Source organism: Zootoca vivipara, chromosome 6 (assembly GCF_965207765.1).
Source record: "Zootoca vivipara chromosome 6, rZooViv2.hap1.1, whole genome shotgun sequence".
Taxonomy (NCBI): domain Eukaryota; kingdom Metazoa; phylum Chordata; class Lepidosauria; order Squamata; family Lacertidae; genus Zootoca; species Zootoca vivipara.
Window position 1 is genome coordinate 89091345 of NC_142589.1, and position 20364 is coordinate 89111708.

At 48.1% G+C, this 20364-nt stretch overlaps 1 protein-coding gene across 3 annotated transcripts in view; it reads left to right on the forward strand.

The window, feature by feature from the left end:
- SEMA6B (semaphorin 6B) overlaps positions 1 to 20364 on the forward strand; it is a 189749-nt gene that overhangs the window by 41195 nt on the left and 128190 nt on the right. Inside the window, exon 1 of one of the 3 annotated variants that reach the window (XM_060275376.2) lies at positions 11207 to 11333. The exons of the other annotated variants lie outside the window; for them this stretch is intronic. The gene's annotated coding sequence lies outside the window, so the exon portion shown is untranslated. Of the gene's footprint in view, positions 1 to 11206; positions 11334 to 20364 lie in introns of those variants that run through there. 3 annotated transcript variants of the gene reach the window in all.

Consider the following 20364-nt stretch of genomic DNA (forward strand, 5'->3'; position numbering starts at 1 on the left):
TATTTCTGGCACACTCCCGACCTGGAAAGCGCCGGAAATAGCTTGTGCGCATGCGCAGAAGCCTCCTCCGACCCGGAAGTACACCGGAAATGATGCTTGCGCATGCGCACAAGCTATTTCCGTCGCTTTTCCAGGTCGGAAGTCGGCAGCCACGCCGCACTGCACTGGTAAGAGCGGGCGGTGGCAGTGGGTGGCAAGGGTCCCCAGGGGCTGCATAAAAGAGCCTCGGGGGCCATATGTGGCCACCGGGCCATAGTCTGGAGACCCCCTGCTATAAGACCAATTGCAGTCGTTAACAGTCGTCAACAGGTTTACCCCACCTATCAGCCAATCACCCATTCCCGCCACCCTTCTGAGTAATACCCCTCCCCACCCTCTGACTATACATAAGGGTCTGGTGACTTCTGTTTCAGTGTATCTGAAGAAGTGTGCATGCACACGAAAGCTCATACCTATGACAAACTTAGTTGGTCTCTAAGGTGCTACTGGGAGGAATTTTTTTTATTTTGAATATGCGGTTTGCTCAAGATGCTGTGGTGTTTAGAGGCGGTCAGGTTCTCTTAACCCTGCCAGGGTAGAATGCGAGATGAGGAGCTTGACAAAGGCCAATGAATGATCACTGGCAGAGACCCAAACCATCAAGTGTGGGTTCCCCACTACCACGCCATTTTGCTGTGGTAAAAATGCACTGAAGGTGAGCAGGTATATCAAGGGTAGTAAAGAATGTCCTTGACTCTGATGATCTCCTTTTTCTTTTTCCTTTCAAAAAATAATCACTTAGCTGGGGAGTTCATTAAGTTATTTTTTATTATTATTATTTCACGTGTGGCTGGTTTTTAATCAGCTTAGGACTGTGCCTCGAGGGGGTCTGCTTTGCGATACGTCCCTGCCTCGTTTTTTATGGCTGCGAGGAAAGAAAGCCTGCGGCGAATGTCCTTCTGAGCGTTTTGACACAGCTTACGGCCTGTTTAATTAAATCAGCAGCCGGGTCCGCTGCCAAATTTGTGGGATCCTTTTGGAAGGAATTTTGGGAGCTCTGCCTACCTGGAACTCAGGCGCTGAAGTCAAATAAGTTATCATCCCACGTAAAGGCTGCCCGTTCGCAGGTCACTAGCATATAGCGTTTAGCGGCCTGAGAGTAAAGTAGCAGAAAAGAAAGGGGGGGGAACTCCTCTAAATTTGCAAAAGCGTTGCTTCTCCTGTTCACCTGGAGATGATTTTCAACTCGCCCATAGGCGAGTAAGCAAGTGCTTGTTTTCTGCTTGCTGGTGGAGCACATGCTTTGAAGATGGGATGGGGAACTTCTGGCTTTTTCCAGGTGATGTTGGACTCCCGATTCCTGCCACGCCCACCCACCCACAGTCGTTGGCCAAAGCTGATGAGATTCATAGTTTAGCGACACCTGGAAAGGTGAACGTTCCCTAACCCCTGCTGGGACAAGGACACCCCATCCCAAAAAGCCCTGCCTGGTCGCTGAAGTCTTTGGAGAGTTCCTGCTAGTGGCCCCTCGTGACTCGAATACATGCCTCAAATCCACCACGAGTCATCTGTTCAGTATCGTGGGCCCGTTTAAGGGGAATTCCTTTCTAGTTGTAGAAATTGTTTTTTAATTGTAGTTGTTAAATTGTAGTTGTTTCCTGCTTGGCAGGGGGTTGGACTGGATGGCCCTTGTGGTCTCTTCCAACTCTATGATTCTATGATTCTATGTTTTTTCCAATGTGTTACTGACAACAGAGTACAGGCAACTCCCTGTTTGCTTAGAAAGTTTGCCTGAGTTTTGTTTTGTTTCAGTCCGTTCTGTTATGGTTTTAGCTTGTTTCGAATCATGGTTGCAAATAGTTGCGATGATTTTATTGTTTTACCTTTCTTGTAAACCGTTTTGAGGTCTTTAAAAAAAAACCACACAATCAAGCGGTATATATAATTTTATGGAATAAATAAATAAATTGTGACATCCTTATTTCCCAACCTGGCATGGCTTGAGAATGTTGGGCACCTGAAGTCCGAAACATAGAATCGTAGAATCGTAGAGTTGGAAGAGACCACAAGGGCCATCCAGTCCAACCCCCTGCCAAGCAGGAAACACCATCAAAGCGTTCCTGACAGATGGCTGTCAAGCCTCTGCTTAAATACCTCCAAAGAAGGAGACTCCACCACACTCCTTGGCAGCAAATTCCACTGCCGAACAGCTCTTACTGTCAGGAAGTTCTTCCTAATGTTTAGGTGGAATCTTCTTTCTTGTAGTTTGAATCCATTGCTCCGTGTCCGCTTCTCTGGAGCAGCAGAAATTTTATATGGAATAAAATTTCACCCAATGACATAAAAGCCTTCTAGATCCTCTTGCCCTCTAGAGACGCACAATTTATGTGTTTATTTCCCCCACCCACAATTGACAAAATCCACAAGTTCTCAGACCACAAATGTAGATTTTTAAAGGGTTTTTGTTGTTGTTGTTGCTATTGAAATCCTAGCCTCAGCTAACGTTAAAAGCTGCTGGATTTCAATATCATCTGTGAGGAATTTGATGGACCCTAGAAAGGACTGTGCACTAAGGGATATTCATAAATTCTTCTCCCAGAAAGGCAGGACCCTGAACTGAAATGAATTTGCATAGTTATTTGGCATCGGTTTCCTGGGATGTGGGGAGGGAGCATTGAAACCTATTATCCAGCTTCCAGTATTTAGAACAGGCAACGCTTGTACACTTTGAAGTCGGGATGGGAAAGAAATGAGATTTCGTTTGCATTTAAAGGCGAATCTATCTAATTTGCACTTTGCTCAACAATATGAGGACACAGGAATCCTGCAAGCGTCACACTCCTCCAGACATTGCAATGCACTTTTCCAGCCATGTACAGAGAACAGTCCAGTTTAAGAACGATTCGGTTTACAAACTGCGCAAAACCGGAAGTAGTGTCCCGGTTTGAGAACTTTACCTCGGTCTAAGAACGGAAGCTGAACGGTGGAAGGGCACTGGTGGCAGGAGGCCTCATTAGGGAAAGCGCGCCTCGGTTTAAGAACAGTTTTGGTTTAAGAACGGACTTCCGGAACAGATTAAGTTTGTAAACTGAGGTACCACTGTAATATGTAGGAAGGAACTGCATATACTCTGGGGTTAAAGCGCTCATTAAAACAGCATACAAAAATGCATTGTATTAGGGGAAATTTCTTTGCAAAGGTTCGGGCAAACTTGCACCTAGAGATGTGTCTGTTAAGAGAAATCTGCACTCAAATGCTGGAGAATTTTCACAAGGACCTCTTCAACAAGCAAAAACCCGCAAAATGTTACGAACATGTAGAGAACCGGACACGAGCTTGGGAAAACGAGAAACGGAGAGGAGCCAAAATGGTCGGATCCAGCCATTTTTACTTTGTGTTGCAGGGGGTTGGACTAGATGACCTTCGGGGGTTCCCTTCCAACTCTAAAATCCTATGGTTCTGCTTTTGAGAATATAAAAGGTAAAGGACCCCTGGACGGTTAAGTCCAGTCAAAGGTGACTATGGGGTTGTGGCGCTCAGTTCGCTTTCAAGCCGAGGGAGGCGGTGTTTGTCCGCAGACAGCTTTCTGGGTCATGTGGCCAGCAGGACTAAACCGCTTCTGCCGCAACGGGACACCGTGACAGAAACCAGAGCGCACGGAAACGCTGTTTACCTTCCTGCCACAGTGGTAAATATTTATCTACTTGTGCTGGCATGCTTTCCAACTGCTAGGTGGGCAGGAGCTGGGACAGAGCGGGGATTCGAACCGCCGACCTTCTGATCAGCAAGCCCTAGACTCTGTGGTTTAACCCACAGTGACACCTGTGAGGTCTAGAAACTGTGATTTGGTTTGGGTTTTCCCCAAGGTTGGAGTCAAACCCTCCCGTTGCTGCGATCTGCCGTTGTGCGCAGTCGAGCGAACACCCAGATCTGCTCCTAAGCTGCTGCTCTCTCTATAAAGCAGCCTTGTATTGCACAAAAATTGAATATGTGGTTTCCTGCTGTGTGGGTGGCGCGGGGGCAAGAGGAGTGGTTGGTTCCACAGCAATCCTTTCGTGCACCCCAGCCCGTTCCATGGCTCTGTCCATCTCGACACCCACCCACCCACCCCCTGCCAAAAAGGCCACGGCGAGAGAGACACAAAGCTCCTGGCATTTTAATATTTCAAGCGCTGCCTCCTTTAAGTGATGGATGAGGCAGCTCCTCTGGGCCCGGCCTTGATGTGAGTTATAATTGAGAGTTCTCTCGAGCCTCAGCAGCTGCCCTGAGCTGCCTTTCCTTGTCAGCTTCCCAATTTCCTCCCGGGGTGTGTGTGTGTGTGTGTCTCCATTCCGCTCCCTTGCAACCAGTCGCCCTTGGAGGCTGGGGAGGTGTGCATTGCATCCCAACTGTAAGTTAAATCAGATGCACAAAATATAGAATACGCCCTGGTCCCTGGTCCAGAAGCTGCACCTGGGGCAAAACACTGTGGCTAGACTGCTGACGGGGACAGACTTCCACGAGCGTGGACGACCGTTGCTCAAAATCTTGCCATGGGCTCCTCTGTGCCAGGTGGAAGGTGCTTGTAATTCCATAAGGAGAGCCTGCAGGATCAGGCCAATGGCCCATCTACTCCAGCATCCTGTTCTCACAGTGGATAATAATAATAATAATAATAATAATAATAATAATAATAATAATAATAATAATGATGACCCAGGTGGCGCCAATTGCAGTCGTTAACAGTCATCAACAGGTTTACCCCACCTATCAGCCAATTTTGTTTTAATCAATCAATCAGTAGCTGAACTGGGTTGCACACGGTCACAAAAACAAAACAAAAAGAGCCACAAAAATGAAAACGCAGTATAAATAGCAAAAACAGACAGACCTCAGCGTAACACTCAAAACAGAAGTGTGGCACTCAAAACGGAGCACATTCGGCTTCTGAAAAAAGTTCGCAAACCGGAATACTTCCTTCCAGGTTTGCAGTGTTTGGGTTCCAAGTTGTTTGAGGACCAAGGCATTTGAGAACCAAGGTACCACTCTACTGTTATGGAATTGTAGTCCAACCCCCATGTGATTCAGGAACCACAGCTAAAGAAACCTTGACAGATGGCTGCCCAACCTCTGCTTAAAAATCTCCAAGGAGAGTTTACCACCTTCCAAGCCAGTCCGTTCCACAGTTTGACAGCTCTTACTGTCAGAAAGTACTTCCTTGTGTTTAGTCTCCTTCCTTGCAACTCGAAGCCACAGGTTCGAGTCCTACCCTCCAGAGCTGGAGAAAACAAGCTTGCTCCATCTTCCATGTGACAACCCTTGGGATATCTGAAGATGACTATCGTATCTCCTTTATTGAAAGTTCAAAAAATACATAATTATATCTCCACTAATCATGGTGCGGCGTAAATAAAAGAGAAAGAGGGAAAGAGAACCCGTGTAGAAAGGAAAATAAAGGGGGTTGGGGGAATCCAAAAACTGTATATTTTACAAGGCTGTTATTGTACTTCACCAGATCTTAACCTATTACAGTATTTGTAAGAATGGATTCCAAATATCATTAAATTTGTCCGTGGCAAGTCTGCGTTTATATGCAAGTTGTTCATATGTTGCGAGCTTGTATAAGTCCTCAATCTAATCATAGACGGGAGCCACATTTTTATTTTTCCAATTCATCAGGATCAGTCCTTTTGCCGTGGTCAGGGAACGGAGAGTCCACTCACATTGTCCTTTTGTAAGGTTCCATGTGGTGGGTATATAAAATTCAAGGGGATATTTTGCTCTGTAAACGTAAGGTGGTTCCATACAGTTCTGTGGGTGGTTTCAGTTCCCTTCTGCCCAAAATCGTTCAATATAGGGCAATGAAAAAAACCGTATGTTTTAGAGAAGCATTATTCCTATTGCATCTCCAACAGTTAGATTGCATCTCCAACAGTTAGATATCTTAGAATCATAGAATCGTAGAGTTGGAAGAGACCACAAGGGCCATCCAGTCCAACCCCCTGCCAAGCAGGAAACACCATCAAAGCATTCTTGACATATGGCTGTCAAGCCTCTGCTTAAAAGACCTCCAAATAAGGAGACTCCACCACACTCCTTGGTAGCAAATTCCACTGCCGGACAGCTCTTACTGTCAGGAAGTTCTTCCTAATGTTTAGGTGGAATCTTCTTTCTTGTAGCTTGAATCCATTGCTCCGTGTCCGCTTCTCTGGAGCAGCAGAAAACAACCTTTCTCCCTCCTCTATATGACATCCTTTTATATATTTGAACATGGCTTATCATATCACCCCTTAGATCAGTGTTTCTCAACCTTTTTTGGGCCAAGGCACACTTGTTCCATGAAAAAAATCACGAGGCACACCACCATTAAAAAAGTTAAAAAATTTAACTCTGTGCCGCCCTATATTGACTATATAATTATGACTGTAAGAAACACTTGCCAATTGCTGTGTTGGTTGCAATCTCCTGTAATAAGGCTTCACAAGCCACTGATTTCTCTGCCAGCACAATCCTTTGCTCAGCAAGTTTCAGGTTGAGCTCATCCAGCCAGCTTCTTTAAGTTTGTCTAAATTTTAGTTTAGTTTGTCTAAATTTTGCCGCGACGTGCGGCGACGAGAAGGGCGATTTGCATTGTCACGTGCCTGGTGGCCGCCAATAAACAGCACTGACCCGCCGGAAAGGAAGCCGGCCGGGTCACGACGCGGGCGCCCCGTGTCGTGACCCGGCTGGCTTACTTTCCGCTGGGTCAGTGTTGTTTATTGGCGGCCGCCAGGCACGTGACAATGCAAATCGCCCTTCTCATCGCCGCACGTCGCGGCACACCAGCCAGCGTCTCGCGGCACACTAGTGTGCCGCGGAACAGCGGTTGAGAAACGCTGCCTTAGATAGCCCTTTTTTAAAGCAAACGTAACGGGGGCCAGTATATTCTAAACAGCAGGTGTCAACTGATCTGACAACATTAGCAAACTTGGAGGCTCATACCAACATCACGGAGGGTCTTATCCACGCCACAGCTTCCTCCAACGAATCTTGGGGACTGTAGTTTGCCAAGGGTCCTGACCTGAACTATAACTCCCGGCGCCTTTAACAAACTGGGACCCTCTGCGGCTGATAAAAGCATCCTAAGAGTGCTTTAAAGGTGGGGCTCCCCCTCCAGCAAACAGAAGGGCTCCACCCTCCAGGCTCCATCATTGCTCACCTCGACAGCCGCATCCTTGCATTTTCCCCAGAGCGGCTGACGGAGGTGGAAACTGGAACTGTTTTGCCACATAAATAGAGTCTCTGTCTTTTTTTCTCAAGCGCCATAACATATATATTATTTTAGTGAGGAGCCAAATCCTAAAAAAGTATCCGGAGGAAGCTTGTGCGAAGTGCTGTTAGATGCAGTGTGTGTGTGTGTATGTTGCTTGCTTTGCCAAGAATTGGCTACAGTTTTCCCGATAGGGGCAAGTAGCCAAGCGTGCCTCGGTATCTGTGAGGCAGCAGCAGCACGGGGGAAACAGCCTCTGCCGAATAAACTGAATTTATGCTGCCAAAATTAATCGTTGAGGGGCAATAGACACTTGAGCGGGGGGGCCTGTTCGGCTTTGCTTTGCGCTTCAGCTGCTGGGCGAGGCCTCACTGAGGCCTGGAAGCTTAACGCGGTCTCCTTGGTTACTTGGCACCTTCGCTTTTCATCTTTGGGGTTCTTTCTTGGATTTGCATGTAGGTTGTTGTTTGTGGTCTGTGCACGTGTGTGGTTTTCTTTTCTAGGCAGCTGGAACTCCTTAGGAACAGTTCCAAACCCCGACACGACAATAAATGAATTTTAGAAGGGGGCAAGATTAGATGAGGATGCACTGAGCAATTTGTTAAAAAATCAAGTTTTGCGCTCCCTTTTCTTCCCACCCAGGGAGACCCTGCGCTGTGCCCACCTCTCAGGGCTGTCGCATCACGTGGGACTGGGCTTTCCGCCACTTTCTTGCCCCCCCCTCGGCAGCCTCTATGAGCTGCCCAAAGGAGGAGGCTGCCAGCCATCGCGGCTGCTTGCACCACCCCCAAAACGCCTGAATAGAGCTGCCTTCAGATGTCTTCTAAATGTCAGGTAGTTATTTCTCTCTTTGACATCTGATGGGAGGGCGTTCCACAAGGCGGGTGCCACCACCGAGAAGGCCCTCTGCCTGGTTCCCTGTAACCTCACTTCTCGCAATGAGGGAACCGCCAGAAAGACCTTGGCGCTGAACGATGGGGGTGGAGACGTTCCTTCAGTTATACAGGACTGAGGCCGTTTAGGGCTTTAAAGGTCAACACCAACACTTTGAATTGTGCTCGGAAATGTTGCTCTGAACTCCAGTTCCCATCAGCCCCGACAAGCACAGCCAGGGATAATGGGAGTTGTAGTCCATCAATATCAGGAGGGCCCAAGTTTCCTCACACCTGCCTTGGTCCCTTGCAGTCACGGCAAAAAGCCACCTCACTCACACCTGAAATATGGGAGGGCCACACACTTTCCCCACTTGGCTGGGGGCTGCAGCAGCCGCGTGACCCTCATTACAGATCATTACAATTCATATCTATTTTTCTGCCGAATTTCTGGTGCAGGTTTATGTAGCGCGAACATTCATGCAGCCGGCCTCTTCAGCAGCCCAAGGACATTTGGAGCCACTCTGCTTGCTTATTTGAGCAAAACAATGGCTGTTTCTCCAAAGGTAGCTTCCAGAGCTCGCCGACGTTTCTTTTCTTTTTTTCCTTGCTCAGTTTGGCACATCCAACTGAATCCCAGAGCAGGGAGGTGAGAAAGCCAAGTTGCCAGAGGCTCGGCGAGCCTGAGCTATGAGTCATGCATTGCTTTGCACATTCTCCATCATGGGAGAGAGCGAAAGGAACCTTGTGCTCTTAGCCTCTTGTTTACAGGCTAACTATTGTTGCAGCCAAGAAAGCAGGCTGCTACTCAATCCTTGACCTCGCAAGGAGGCTGGAGCCGTGCTGGGAGACTGGGGTGAGCCAAGGATTTCAGGGCTCGCCGAGACCTTTCCGGGAGATCGGCGACCCTTCGTGGGAACCGCTGTGAGCTATCCAGGATGTAGGAGGAGATTCCTCCTCTGCTGGACCCTCCCGGGGGGGGGGGGGGAAGAAAGCAAGGGAAGCGCTGAGAAATGAGCAGCAAAGTGGGCCGCCCTGCTGGAATGTTGGGCTGGAATTTCCTGTGGCAGGGAGTATTCGTTATCAATTTGCGGAGGGTGCGACTCGCCTGCTGAAACGGCGAGGCTCGGGGTTCCTGTTGAGGTGGATCCAGCATTGCAACAACAATGGCTTCACGCCAGAAGCCAAGAATGTTAAGACGAGCCTGCTGAATCAGGCCAGTGGTCCATCTCGCCTAGTTCCTGCAGCAGCCAACCAGATGCCTGTGCGAGCAGGACCTGAGTGCGAGAACACTCCCCCCCCCACTTGTGATTCCTAGCAGGTGGGATTCAGGGTCAGTTTCACACAGCCTCCAGCAGTTGGAGGCAGAGTATGACTGATAACCACTGGTACCCTTGTCCTTCATTAATTTGCCTGATGCTCTTTTGAAGCCATCCTAGTTGGGGGCCATTGCTGCCTCCTGTGGCAGGGAGTTCCGTGGTTGAACTGAAAGCAGTGTGTGTGAAGAAGCGCTCTCTTTAGCCTGTCCTGAATGGAAGATTGGATCCGACTCTTGGCTATATTGCTCAGTATTGTCTCCTCCGATGACAACAGCTGTCCAGGGTTTCAGGCAGAGAGCTGTAAAGTATGTCCTCTCCTGAACACTTAGCTCATAGTTCCACTATGGAATTTGCTGCCACAAGAGGTAGTGACGACTTCTGTCTTGGAGAGCTTTAACAGGGGGTATGAAAAATTCGTGGAGAAGGAGGAGGCTGTCCTTGGAGTCAAGGTGATCATATATTATCAGAGGCGAGACTCTTCTTACGTTAAAGAAAAAAGGTGGTGAATCTTACCTGCATGGCAGGCCAGATTCCCCCATCCACGCTGGATCACATTTGATAGCTGGGCATCAGCTGGTGCTGCGCTTTGAAGTCTCGGTTGCCAGCACTTCAAAGCACAGCCCTTTGCTACTCTGTAAAAGTTCTGAGGTTCAAAGAGCAGCTCTGGACTCCTTGCAAAAGGGCTTTCAAGCAGCCCTTTTGGAAGTTCAATTGATGGAACGTCAGGGGTATAAATATATTGCTATTGTTATTATTGTTGTTGTTGTTATTATTATTATGGGGGGGATCACAAACTGATGTGGAAAACTGAACGTTAGATTGGCAAAAAGGCTAAAATAAGGGAGCCCTTGCCCATCCCTAGATAGAACCAGGCTCTTTCCATTTTGAACCATGGGGTGAGTAGAGTTGCCAGACTCAATAGAGGACAGGACTTTGGTGCCTTTAATTGCCCTGCTCTCTTTTGAGTCTGGAAACCTTTGCTTGGAAATTAAACAAAGGGTCTGCTGGTTTCTCTTTAAGGTTTCCAGACTCAAAAGAGAGCAGGGCAACTAAAGGCACAGAAGTCCTGTCCTCTATTGAGTCCGGCAACCCTAGGAGTGAGCCTGACACAGAAGCTCCCCTCCTCCTCTCCCTTTTTTTAGATGTTCTCCCCAAAAAAGTCAAGCACCCCAAACCTGCTGGTTCGGAGCTTCTGCCCCAGCTAGCTGCCTTGTTCTAAACTCGTGGACTTTGCTGTGTCGGAGTGTGTCTTTTTAGAGCAAGGATTTACAACACATCCCAGCCCGGCATGTAATTTGAAGCCCTCCCTCTCCTCAAGCAGATGAGGGCGAAATCTTGACACTAATTTCTGACAAACGCTGGAAGCTTCAGGTTCGTTTGCAGCCCAAGAAAACTCCCACGTGGACCTGGAATAAATTGTTCCACATTTCCCCCTTCTGGCCAGTTTTTCTTTCCTGGCAATGAAAGTGTTCTCTCCCTGCGGTACCCTGGACTCTTCCCCCAGTCCTCGGGTGGCCTTTAAATCTCTTGCTGGATCACACAGCTGAGTCTTAAAGGGTCTCTGGGTCTGGCACTCCCCACCCCCATGTGTGGGCCCTTGGCAGCCCCTTCCGAATCTCCTCCTCATACCGCAGAGATTGCTCCAGGAGGGTGTAGCTTTGAGGAGGCCAAAACTGAGACAGGGGTTGTATATGTTTTAAAAAGAAAACAGCTTCTCGTTTCTAGGGAGTTTGGGAAATGTCTGGAGTTGCCTCTCTGGCGTGGTCTAGATTTGGAATTTCAGAGCAGAGTCTTCCAGGTGAAAGGTTGGGATCCATTCCTCGGCAGTAGACAGGGACGTAAGGAACCAGCGATTCCCCTCCTGACCCGAACACATCGCAGTCAGCGCTGTTTCCCTTCTGCCGCAGTTCCGTTGCTTAATCCCTGCTATTGAATGTAAGTAACTTGGTTAACTATTTGCATTTGTTGCAATGCGAAGGAAACGTCAAAATGTATTCTTTTCTCTCTTTTTTTCTTAAGACCTCCCATCATTCATTACATGTCATTTGCAGACTTAAAAACAGCAGCTGCAATGTGAATGGATGGCAGTCATATTCAGCGTGACTGGTTTCCATTCCTGACCACAGACGAACTACGCAAACAGCAGCAATTTCGGCTACCGTTTCCAATTGGGGGGGGGATCGCTGGCAATCCTGGTGGTTGGGCATGTGCACCGCAAGCAAGTGGTTTCAGGTTGTGGGTGGCTCAATACAGGGGTCAGCAATGCTTACCGGCCATGGGCCGGATCACTCCCGCGGAGATCATCCGTGGGCTGGACTGGCGCAGCACAACGCCGGAAATCGTGTCTGTGCATGTCTGTGGCACCGGAAATCGCTTCTGCGCATGCCCAGACGCTGGAAATTGCTCCTGCGCAGAAGCAATTTTCGGTGTCTGGGCATGCGCAGAAGCGATTTCCGGTATCTGCGCATGCGCAGGCACGATTTCCCGCACCGCTCGGCGAGTCCCCATGCTGCGCTGGTTTAGCACAGCGTCTGGGGGACTTGCCGAGCGGGCAGCTCGGTTCGGGGGTGGCTCGTGGGCCGGTAAAATGGTCTTTGTGGGCCGGATCCAGCCCATGGACCACACGTTGTCAACCCCTGGCTCATTAGAATGTGCTAAGAGGAAACATGCATTTTTATCTCATGTTGTAGAGGAGAGATTCTCGCCCCCCCCCCACTCGCCAAGGTCAAGAAAAGCTGGGGTGGGGGTAATGGTTTTGAGCAGAAGCACGGCTGAAAGCGGAAAGGGTTTAGCAAGCCCGTTTCCTCCCACTGGAAACCTCTGGTTTGGAGGCTGCTGTTTTTGTTAAGCGGAGATACACAGAAGGTGCACATATAACATGCACTTTGGAAGGCAAAGAGAGGAAGAGGATGGGGGAAGAAGGGGGCTTGCACAAAGCCAGGAGCCGCGGCAGTCAGGAATCGCATGTTGATTTGAAAATAACCTGTCAAATATTTGGCGGCAGGCTCTGGGAACGTATTTATTGTTGCCATTAATAACAGAGAGAGAGATTCAAAGTGGAGTGCCTCAAAACATCTATTGATGCCAAGGTTAAATGCAAGGCAGGTGCAGAGATGCACAAGCAGGCTCTATTGAGGTCCGCACTTTAAAATTTCCAGTTGACGTTTGTGTGCTTCGAGAATGCTTTTCTTGTAGGCTGAGGTTAAGGGTGCGCCAATATGAATTGGAAGATAGCAGCATAAGCTGTCTCCCGCGCTATCTGCAATGTCTTTTTCTGTAAGAGGAACACAAAAAAAAGGTACCAAAAAAATAATAATCTGGTACTGGCTTCAAAATCCAGCTTCCCAATACATTTTCTTCTTCTCATCCCCTCTCCCCCGCTGCCGTACGAAACAATCAAGGCATGAATATTCATTGCACTAATGCATAAGGCATAGGTAGGCAAACTAAAGCCTGGGGGCCGGATCGGGCCCAATCGCCTTTGAAATCCAACCCGCGGACAGTCCAGGAATCAGCGTGTTTTTGACATGAGTAGAATGTGTCCTTTTATTTCAAATGCATCTCTGGGTTATTTGTGGGCCATAGGAATTCGTTCTTTTTTATTTATTTTCTTCAAAATATAGTCCGCCCTCCCCCTGCAAGATCTGAGGGACAGTGGACCGGCCCCCTGCTGAAAAAGTTTGCTGACCCCTGGCAAAAGGTGTTTGGTGAAACTAATGCACTAATCCAGGAGAGCTCAAGGTGTGTGGTGAAACAGACACGCAGCTGTGTGGGGTGACAGATGTCGCAGCCAGATCGCCCTCACATCCGAGAAACACTGATCTAGCCCAACCCTCTGCAATGCAGGAATCTGAATTAAAGCATCCATGACAGATGACCATCCAATCTCTGCTTAAAAACCTCCCAGGAAGGAGAGCCCGCCACCTCCCGAGGGAGACTGCTCAAACAGCTCTTACCGTCATAGGGTTCTTCCTGACGTTTAGTCGGAATCTCCTTTCTTGTAACTTGAAGCCATGGGTTCGAGTCCTACCCTCCAGAGCAGGATAAAACAAGCTTCTTCCCTCTTCCATGGGGCAGCCCTTGAGATATCTGAAGGTGGCTCTCATATCTCCTCTCAGCCTCCTCTTTTCCAGGCTGAACATACCCAGCTCCTTCAACCACTCCTTAGAAGGCTTGGTTTCCTAACGCTTGATCATCTTTGGGTGATCACTCTACTGTCAAACAGATCTTACTCGGGGTTCCTTTACCTTTCTACCTTACTTTCAGAAAGTCCCCCCCCCCCGGATGTTTAGTCAGAATCTCCTTTTGTGCCACTTGAATCCATTGGTTTCGGTTCTACAGAGGAGAACAAGCTTCCATGGAACAACCCTCCAGATATATGAGAGAAGCCGAAATTGACAAAGTACATTTCCGAGCACAATTCAAAGTGTTGGTGTTGACCTTTCAAGCCCTAAATGGCCTCGGCCTTGTATACCTGAAGGAGCGTCTCCACCCCCATCGTCTAGCCCGGACACGGAGGTCCAGCTCCGAGGGCCTTCTGGCAGTTCCCTCCCTGCGAGAAGCCAAGTTACAGGGAACCAGGCAGAGGGCCTTCTCGGTGGTGGCGCCCTCCCTGTGGAACACCCTCCCATCAGATGTCAAGGAAATAAACAACTATCTGACTTTTAGAAAACATCTGAAGGCAGCCCTGTTTAGGGAAGTTTTTAATGTCTGATGTTTTATCGTGTTTTTAATATTCTGTTGGGAGTCGTCCAGAGTGGCTGGGGAAACCCAACCAGATGGGCGGGGTATAAATATATTTATACCTGGCTTGAGAGCAGTACATGTGAAAAGGATCTAGGAGTCCTGGTAGACCACAAACTTGACATGAGTCAACAGTGTGATGCAGCAGCTAAAAAAGCCAATGCAATTCTGGGCTGCATCAATAGGAGTATAGCATTTGATCAAGGGAAGTAATAGTACCACTATATTCTGCTCTGGTCAGACCTCACCTGGAGTAGTACTGTGTCCAGTTCTGGGCACCACAGTTCAAGAAGGATACTGACAAGCTGGAACGTGTCCAGAGGAGGGCAACCAAAATGGTCAAAGGCCTGGAAACGATGCCTTATGAGGAATGGCTTAGGGAGCTGGGTATGTTTGTAATTCTGTTGGGAGCCACCCAGAGTGGCTGGGTAAACCCAGCCAGATGGGCTGGGTATATACCGTATTTATTACTACTACTATTATTATCCCAATAAAGCTGATCTTTGTGTGGTTAACTATTGAGATTTGGGGTGATTATGCTGCCATGCATTGCCCAGTTTTAACTGTATGCCAGGATGCCAGCGCAAATTTCATCCCGCAAGGGGCAACAGAGCGATCGTGAAAATTAAAACACAAAGCTCCCCTGATTTTCTGAGTTAACTGATTGCTTCACCTGCCAAAACAATTAACACTAGATTTCCGGAAGTGCCTTTTGCATTGTCTGAAAGATCACACAAAATGCAAGAATTGACAGGAAAGGAAACGCCAGGAAGAGGGAGCAAAGTTTCATCTGAATGCAACCTTAGGACATTCATGACACTCCTCCAGTTTCTATGGATTTTGAAAATGGGCAGGAGGAGATAGGGAAATAGGGACTCCCTATGCCAACCTAGCAGTTTGAAAGCACGTCAAAGAGCAAGTAGATAAATAGGTACCTCTCCGGCTGGAAGGTAAACGGCGTTTCCGTGCGCTGCTCTGGTTCGCCAGCAGCTGCTTAGTCATGCTGGCCACATGACCTGGAAGCTGTACGCCGGCTCCCTCGGCCAGTAAAGCGAGATGAGCGCCGCAACCCCAGAGTCGGTCACAACTGGACCTAATGGTCCCTATGTGCCTTCAAAAATAGTTGTGACATATTGGATTTGTGTCTTTCCCAGGCCTGTCTTTGTTTAGCTGACTAGCAAAGAAAACGATTTCTTAAGAAGCACGTTTAACTCGGCTAAACCAAAGCGGTTTTCAAGCCCAAAGTTTTCTATTTGGTGTGCGATCTGCCTGTTTCTCGTTTTTCCAATCTCAAATTCGGTTCTCCACATTTCGCAGCAATCTGGGATTTTTTTATTTTTTTATTTTTAAAATCCTCTTGAAAATTCACCAGCATTTTATTGTGAATTTCCCCCTGGTGAACACACTTCTATAGGCAGCTCTAACCAATGCACACATTGTTTTTGCAAGCAATTTCTCCTATAAAATGCATTTTTGTATTTTATCTTCACTAGCATCTTCACTAGCTATGGTCCATGGGGTCACGAAGAGTCGGACACGACTAAATGACTAAACAACAACAACAGCATCTTCATTTTTGCATGCACTTTCCCCAATATATGATTTTTTGTGAACACTGGTGGGAGTACCGCATTGCGATTTTTTAAAAAAACAACAAACGTGTTAACTTCAAAGGCTACCTGCGTTTGGGTTCTCATGTTGTTTCAGAAAGCGAAGATTTGGTAGATTTGGTCTTGAATGAGTACTGAATTGCATTGCTCCTCCATCCCTAATTTGATGCATGAAGATGACGCAGCAGGTTGGGTTTTGCAAAGCTAGTGACAAGTTTGGCAAGTCAGGTCTTGCAAAAATTACCTTAAATGGATCTGGACAGCAGAAATCAGCTGTAATCCTGGGCATATCCTGCGGGGTGTTCATATCTGAGGCTGTGTTACCTAATGGCTAGAGCAGATCTGACCTGGGCAGCCCAGACAGCTTGCCAAAAAGCCCAGAAACCGCTCATAACCCTGTGCAGCACTCGGCAGAAGATTCAAAACACTCCCCTTGTCTCTTGCCATCTTGATGTCTCTCGCAATATGACCCTTTATTGATTTTTTCAAACTTTACGCATTCCAGAGCTGCCTTTTTCTGTGTGTGTGTTTATTTTTGGTGCCAATGCAAGATGACTTCCTCTATGCAAATGGGCACTTAATATGCAGATTGGTGTGTATTTAATATGCAAATTGCCCTGCGGATATGGAGGGCTGCCAGACTCTCCTTGGGTGTCGCAGACGTTCGGCAGTCTTCCACAGCGGAGGCCTCCCAGGTGGGGATCGGACCCCCTCACCATCTTACAATTTGTAGGGGCTTGTTGGGGTTACCTTGGTGGTGGGGAAGGGGGGAAATGTCAATTCAGTGTGAATTTAAAAGCAAACCTACTGTACCTAATCCATCCTTTCTGAACCAATAAGGTAAAGGACCCCTGGAGGGTTAAGTCCACTCAAAGGCGACTGTGGGGTTGCGGCGATCATCTCACTTTCAGGCTGTCCGCAGACAGCTTTCCGGGTCATGTGGCCAGCAGGACTAAACCGCTTCTGGCGCAACAGGACACCGTGAAGGAAACCGTTTACCTTCCCGTCACAGCGGTACCTATTTATCTACTTGCGGTGGCGTGAAGTGAGGTTACTGAAGTGGGGTTACAGGGAACCAGGCAGAGGGCCTTCTCAGTGGTGGCGCCTGCCCTGTGGAACGCCCTCCCTCCAGATGTCAAGGAAATAAACAACTGTCTGACTTTTAAAAGACATCTGAAGGCAGCCCTGTTTAGGGAAGTTTTTAATGTTTGATGTTTTATCGTGTTTTTAATATTCTGTTGGGAGTCGTCCAGAGTGGCTGGGGAAACCCAACCAGATGGGCGCGGTATAAATTTGTTGTTGTTGTTGTTGTTGTTGTTGTTGTTGTTAAATGGCTTTCTCCAATATTGAAGGCCTCTGAATACTAGCACCCTCATGCCATCCAACAGCATCCTTCTTATGCAGGTCTATTAGCTCATCCAAATCGAACCTCCCTGAGCAAGGGCAGTCTACCTGAAATTACTAAATAACGGGGCCACGGAGCATAGGAAGGAGGCTGCCTTCAAGCCCTGCCTGTGGCCGGTCTCAGCAACAGGACGCTGGGCTGAATGGATGGCAGAAGCGGCCCGGCCACCTTGCGGCAAATGGGGCCCCGCCTGCCGTGTGCAGCGAGCTCCCTGCTGGGAGAGAGGGCGAACATGAACCGCCACTGTAGATGCAGGAGGCGGCTGCCTCCGCCACTTTGCAGCTGGATCGATGTCTCCCGAGCTTAGCTCCCTGCTGTGTTGACACCCCCCTGGGAGTCGGGGACGTGTAAGATTCAATTTCAAGATCCACTTACAGCTGCTGTTAATAGGAACCCGGTCCTCCTCCCCTCTCCCAGCTCCCTTCCCTTGCACTTGGCACTCCCCGCAGGCAGCATCGATCAGGTCTTGCACGGGCTCCCCAGTCTCTTGCCACAAGTGTGGAGGGCGCAGAGATTATGGGCATCTCAGCGGGATGCCGGGCGCGTGTGTGCGCCGCCTGTTGTTTCTGGCTCCAAGGTCTCTCTCTCTCTCCCCCCCCCCAATATAGTCTTGGCATTAAGGCCGGCCTGTCAGCAGCCCATTATGAACCGGCCCTCAAAGAAGCAAGCAGGTGGGGGCAGAGCTTGCATCCCGCTCGCTGAGAGCAAAGGGGGCAGAGCTCTCACTTGGCAGGCCCCCGGGTCCCTTCCTCCAATGGCATCTCCGGAGAGACCTGGCAGAGACCCCAAAATCCTGCAGGTCAGCTGCTGCCAATTGGTGCAACATGTTTCAATGGTCTGACTTTTAAACACCTTCCCATGTCGCTATTTAGGCGCCAGACGAAAACGTTCCTCCTTGGGCCGGTTAACATTCTGCAGCCTTTTTAATGTGCTTGTGGGGGTTACTGTTTGGTTGCTTCTGTTTTGACTACTTATTTGTGTTTTTATCTTGTTTATTTTTATGATTTTTTTTAAAATCAACTTTCCTTTTCAGTTATTACAAACATCACTTATCCATAACATTCATCTGAAGAAGTGTGCATGCACACGAAAGCTCATACCTATTGTCAGGGGTTCTTGCGACTACTCCAGTAACGACGCTCCACATGCTTGTCTTTCAACAGTATTTTATTGGTGCACTCTATTTACAGTGAGACAGGTGTGGAAAACATGTCTGCTCATTCCGATGCAGAATCCGGCACTGCGCCTCCGCGTGACTTCCTCCAACATAAGAGTCTCGGGACAGTGAACCCCCTTCCCCTTTTTCTCCTGCGTAATTCCGGAACCGGAGGAAAGGGTCTACGCTCCATGCTTTCCTTCTCCCCCCTTTTCCCCTCTATCCCCTCCCTCCTGTGTAGCCGGGGCTCTCCCATGCTGCCAGAGCCCCGGCACTCTCTCTCCACTTCCTGACTGGTTTCCTCAGCGTCCTCGCTTCCATCACTGCTTGGGGAGGAGCTACTTCTGATGCAAGGGGGAGGTTCTCTATACTGTCTCCCCCTTACACCTATGACAAACTTAGTTGGTCTCTAAGGTGCTGCTGGAAGGAATTTTTTTTATTTTGATTCATATTACATTCCCTCTTCCCACCCCTCCTGGGCTTCCCCCAACTTCCACTTCTGATTTATTTTTCATCTATTACACACTGCTATTTCTAAAAAAAAAATCCACTATATTATTTCTTTATTTTCTACATATTTTTGTTGATAAAGGTGTGAGTGTTTATTTAAATCCTGCCATCAATAGTCTTCCTTAGTTTCTGCAAGTATATTATAAATGGTTCCCATTCTCTTTCAAAGTCACTGTTGTTCTTTTTCCTGAAGTCTGTCCGTCATTTTTGCCATTTCTGCATAGTTCATCAGTTCTTCTTGCCATTGTTCTTAAGTTGGTACTTCTCCAGCCTTCCAATTTTGTGTGATAGATTCTTGCCGCTGTAGTAGCATACATGAATAGCATCCTCTTCTCTTTCGGTAAATCTTGGCATAAAATGCCTAACAAGAAAGCTTCTGGTTGTTTAATAATAATAATAATAATAATAATAATAATAATAATAATAATAATAATATATTTATACCCCGCCCATCTGGCCGGGTTCCCCCAGCCACTCTGGGCAGCTTCCAACAAAACATTAAAATACAGAAATCCATCAAACATTAAAAGCTTCCCTAAACAGGGCTGCCTTAAGATGCCTTCTAAAGGTCTGGTAATTGTTGTTCTCTTTGACCTCTGGTGGGAGGGTTGTTCCACAGGGTGGGTGCCACTACCGAGAAGGCCCTCTGCCTGGTTCCCTGTAACTTGGCTTCTTGTAGCGAGGGAACCACCAGAAGGCCCTTCGGTGCTGGACCTCAGTGTCCGGGCAGAACGATGGGGAGGAGACGCTCCTTCAGGTATACTGGACCGAGGCCATTTATTTTCAACATTTTCTTCAATTCATTGTGTATCATTTCCCAGTGTTTTTATAGTGTTGAACCGTCCTGAGACCTTTGGATGAAGCATGTAATCAGGGCTATTTTTCTAGAAAAAGAGGTGCAAGAACTCACCATGAATGCCTCCCTTGTTCTCTTATAAAGTAGTACATTGAGTTACAAACGCTTCAGGTTACAAACGCTTCGGGTTACAAATTCCGCTCACCCGGAAGTAGTGCCTCGGGTTGAGAATTTTGCCCCAGGATGAGAATGGAAATCGTGCGGCGGCAGCAGAATCCCAATAGCGAAAGCACGCCTCAGGTTAAGAACGGTTTCGGATTAAGAACGGACCTCCGGAACAAATTAAGTTCGTAACCTGAGGTACCACTGTAATGGAAATGGCGCCCACCTGAGATTAATAATAATAATAATAATACCCCGCCCATCGCTCCCAACTGAATATTAAAAACACAATAAAACATCAAACATTAAAAACTTCCCAAAACAGGGTTGCCTTCAGATGTCTTCTAAAAGTCAGGTAGTTATTTCTTTCCTTGACATCTGATGGGAGGGCGTACCACAGGGAGGGCGCCACCACCGAAAAGGCCCTCTGCCTGGTTCCCTGCAACCTCACTTCTCGCAGGGAGGGAACTGCCAGAAGGCACTCAGAGCTGGACCTCAGTGTCTGGGTTGAACGATGGGGGTGGAGACACTCCTTCAGGTGCCGGAACTGAGTCTTTGTTAGTTCCAGCTGGGGAAAAAGTCCT